This window comes from Brassica oleracea, chromosome C5, assembly GCF_000695525.1.
Source record: "Brassica oleracea var. oleracea cultivar TO1000 chromosome C5, BOL, whole genome shotgun sequence".
In the NCBI taxonomy this organism is placed as follows: domain Eukaryota; kingdom Viridiplantae; phylum Streptophyta; class Magnoliopsida; order Brassicales; family Brassicaceae; genus Brassica; species Brassica oleracea.
This window is the reverse complement of record NC_027752.1, coordinates 42,125,836-42,130,331: the sequence shown is the minus strand read 5'-3', so window position 1 is coordinate 42,130,331 and position 4,496 is coordinate 42,125,836. Positions and strand designations below refer to the sequence as shown.

The window sequence follows — 4,496 nt, the reverse complement described above, 5'->3', positions numbered from 1 at the left end:
AAAACACAATAACCATATTATAAAAATTTAGATTTTTCTGTATATTTTATATTTTGAATTTTAAAAAATGACTATAAATTACTAAAACTGTTAAAAGTCTCACATTCAAATTTTGCGATCCATGGTTTAAAATTTTTGTTATGACAAAATAAAAATGATTACAAAATCATATAAATAAAAGTCTAATTTAATTAATCATTAAGATTTAAAATATATATGTATATATATCATTCTAAATTAAGCTATAAACCATATTGAATAAATAAATACTTTAGCTTCAAAATTTACTTTGAATAATTTTTTTTTGATAAAAGTTTTGAACTAAAATTTATAAATTTCTTTAAATTATCAATTACTAAAATTATTAATCCCACAATGAAAATTTTGCTATCAGTAATTTAAAGTTTTTGCTATTAAAAATACACATGATAAAAAAAACATATGAGTAGAAAACATCATTTAAAAAAAAAATAGACATTAATATTAAAAATATACTATGTATGTTAATATCATTTAAATTTAACTACATATCCTATCAAAATTTTTTTTTAAAAATGTTTGGATTAATAAAATTGATTTATACGTTGGCACCAATTTAATTATATATGTATTAGTTACTGACTTTTAATTATTCAATATATATTTATTATTTCATAATATGTAAGAACATATAATACATAAAATAATTTTTATATATAATGTTTATTCCGCGCAAGGCGCAAGTCTTAATCCAGTACAATACTAAAAGGGGATATAAGCCATGGAGAGGGTGTCCACGTCCCCACAAAAAACCGACCAATAACAGTTATTCGTTTTGCCACGTCATCACTATTTGCCCAGAGAAAAATTCAAAAGGCTACGTTTGGGCTCTATATTGATTTTAAAGGCCCATATTATTTCTCTTACTCTCAATCTGCACCCTAGAAACAAAAAAAAATTCTAACGATGCGATGATTCCACTTCGTCTTCTCCGATTAGGTTTAGCAAGTCCCCTATCTCCTCCGCCAAGTCTCACGTAGGTATGCTCTTCAAAGATATCTCACCAGGTCCACACGATTTCAGATGAATCCTCACCATCACTCTCATTTAAACTTTTTAATCAGACTTGAAAAACTCTTCGGTAACGTCTTCTTCCGATGTTGTTGCGTAATCAGCCTTCGACGCTCTCCGCCTCGGTAGATCGTCGCAGTTCATTGTTGCTTGGCTTCTCCGTTTTTGGGACTCGGAAAACATCAAGAAGTATGGTAAATTCATGGGTATCACTCTACTTCTCCTTGATGAGAAGGTATTGTATCGAAAAAAAGAAGATTACGTACTTTCGTTTTTTTTGTTGCTATATGTTTCAGATTGTCTCTCATCACACTGCAAGGAACCATATGAAGTCAAAGAAGGCAAATAAGAGTTTGATTTCAAGGTGGTCACCGAGACCGTTCCAATATGAGCGTGATTATGTCCCATTGAGCTCTATGGCTTGGCCAAAGACGAGTCTGATTACGGATGATGCACAACAAGGTAAGTAAGCGTACAAGTAGATTTATTTTTATGAATCAGAATTTTAAGAAGGAAACATTAAAAACAAACATAAAAATTTAATCTGTTTAATTTTTTATATTATAGCTTCAAGATAGATAACAGTGACCTTAGAGAAAGGAGGCAAGCCTACTGTTAGAGTTGCTAGCCTTGGCCACGCGTTGCATGTCTGTCTCAATTGAGAATACCTTGGTAAGATGTGAGATTGAGAAGGTACATAGCTAGATGTTCTCACAAAAATTATGTGCTAACAAAAACATTCAAGTTTGATGATGAAATCTGTGATTTTCTTGTGTGTCAACAGGATAGTGTGTCTTATCTGGAGCATAGATTCACATGTCACACGTAGTGTTTCCATCTTAGGGTTGAGCTCTGGACCACTTGATCTCACTGAGAAAAGCAAATGGGGAAACAAGGTTTGTCATGAATCGTACTTTCTCAACCTCCAAGGCGATTTTGATCTGTTTTTTCCAAATCTGTAGGTGGGTATTGAAGGCTAGAAGCTCTATATTCACACGAGGAAGGATAGAAGAAGGTTAAGTGGCAGAAATTCTCAGGAAAAGCACCAGGACTTACCTGGTATCAGGTGGAGTTACTAAATCTTTTCAGAATTGAAAAGATATATTTGTCATTTAGATAACAAGATGTGATCTAATGAACAATATTTGAAATATCTGTTGCAGGCATACTTTGATGCGCCAGGGGTTTAGTAATATTAAGTTTTCTTTTTCCATCTGAAGAAAAATCTTTAACGAAACAAGGAAAATAAATTAGTACGTATTCCTCTTAGTATCACTAGACATGAAAATAATTTTTTTGTGCTCACTTCACCACCACAGGTTAGTTTATATCTAACTTAGCACCAACATCTTATGCTCATTTGGTATTCCTCTTACTATCACTAGACATTATAGACTGCATACTGGGAAAGTTGATAACACTGAAACATCACATGAGTGGTGCTATATCTCATGTTCCAAGAGCTCCTGGAAACTGCAGCGTGGGCTTTTATCTGTCGTGTGTGGATCCTATCATGATGAAAAAGCTGTTGGCATTGTAAGGTAATCTATGACGCAATTGGTTTCATGCATGATTTAAGTATGCTCACAAAAGATCCTCTATCTGTTTTTACAAAATGATCATTTAACTTTTTAGTTAAACAATTATAACCGAAAATATTTTCTTAGTGAAATATATTATTTATATAAAAATAATTATATTTTTTATTTACATAATAGTTTGTAAAGAAATATTTAGTGTAAATAATATCATAATTTTATAAAATACTAAAATAAATTGGGTTGGTTTTCAACTTTCACGAATAAAAAGTATTCTTTGTAAACTTAAAAAAGAATATATCAAGAATATTCTTTTTCAGGAGAGAAAATAGAAAAATATATTGGAGACAAATCCATCTATGTTATGAAAATCCTCTATTTTAGAGAAAAAATAGAGGAATACATTGGAGATGGTCTAAGGCATGGCCGATGTAAATGATCGACGTTGAGATTGTAGGTTTTCTGATTCTTACTATTCTAATGTTTCAATATAATTTGAATTATCCATTTGCTTTATAATATAATGATTTAAAAATATTTTTTGTTTCACTATATAAATTGTTTTTATATTTCAATGTAACTTTATACTTATTGGATATTGTGTGGCCAGTTAAATTATGTAAATTGCTGTGTAATTGATTAAATTTATATATTAAATGACAGGTTTCTAAAATAATAACTTTTAAATATTACAGATTTTAATTAAAACTGAGGATGTAAGCCTCAGATAGAGTGTCTACGTAGGTGAAAATAATCGGCCAATGAGAAACTATATTTTTGCCATGTCAGCTCCTCTATTTGTTTTTACAAAATGATTCTTTAACTTTTAGTTAAACAATTATAACCGAAAATAATTTTTGAGTGAAATATATTATTTATATAAATATAATTATATTTTTTATTTACATAATAGTTTGTAAAGAAATATTTAGTGTAAATAATATCATAATTTTATAAAATACTAAAATAAATTGGCTGATTTTCAACTTTCACAAATGAAAAATATTATTTGTAAACTTAGAAAAGAATATATCAAGAATATTCATTTTTAGGAGAGAAAATAGAAAAATACATCGGAGACAAATCCATCTCTATTATGAAATTCCTCTATTTTAGAGAAAAAAAATAGAGGAATACATAGGAGATGATCTAAGGCATGGCCGACGTAAATGATCGACATTGAGATTTTAGCTTTTCTGATTCTTACTATTCTAATGTTTCAATATAATTTGAATATTCTCTTTATTTTATAATATAATGGTTTAAAAGTATTTTTTGTTTCACTATATAAATTGTTTTTATATTTCAATGTAACTTTATATTTATTGGATATTGTGTGGCCAATTAAATTATGTAAATTATAGTATAATTGATTAAATTTATATATTAAATGACAGTTTTTTAAAGTAATAACTTTTAAATATTACAGATTTTAATTAAAACTGATTACATTTTGAAACATATTGAGTAATCTATAAACTAATTCTATATAGATATGAAGACAAAATTGTAAAGTGGTCTCACTTTGAATTTCTCTCATTCTGTGCATTCCTAATTGTAAGGAGATAATCAACATCTAATATTATATTACTCTCAGTATATTAGAAATGGTCGAACCGTAAACCAATTAAGGATGATGTAAGTAAGACATAACGATGTATTTCCAGTTATCACAAATATAGAATCAATTGACAACAACTTAGTTATGTCCAGCATAGGACAACATAGGACAACATAGAAGAGTTTACATACCTTCTAATATTATAATATCTCACTATATTATTAGCTAAATCAGTTTTTTCTAGCACAAATACTCACTCTATTCTTGGAGTTTAAGTTTTTCTATCTGATGATATTAGTAGTTTGATCAAAAAAAAGAAACGGTCGAACTGTACATTGTAATTGGAA

The 4,496-nt window shown here is 28.6% G+C and overlaps 1 long non-coding RNA gene across 3 annotated transcripts; it reads left to right on the top strand.

The window, feature by feature from the left end:
* Nucleotides 1-955: 955 nt before the first annotated feature.
* LOC106293721 lies at nt 956-2,572 on the top strand. 3 transcript variants are annotated; one of them, XR_001260614.1, is made up of 8 exons: nt 958-1,019; nt 1,104-1,244; nt 1,347-1,512; nt 1,618-1,743; nt 1,835-1,946; nt 2,013-2,116; nt 2,214-2,303; nt 2,436-2,570. It is a non-coding gene; the product is annotated as an uncharacterized LOC106293721 (long non-coding RNA). The 3 variants fall into 3 exon arrangements; XR_001260615.1 differs by having other exon boundaries at nt 1,618-1,722; nt 2,436-2,569; XR_001260613.1 differs by having other exon boundaries at nt 956-1,019; nt 1,618-1,946; nt 2,436-2,572.
* The last annotated feature ends 1,924 nt before the right edge of the window (nt 2,573-4,496 follow it).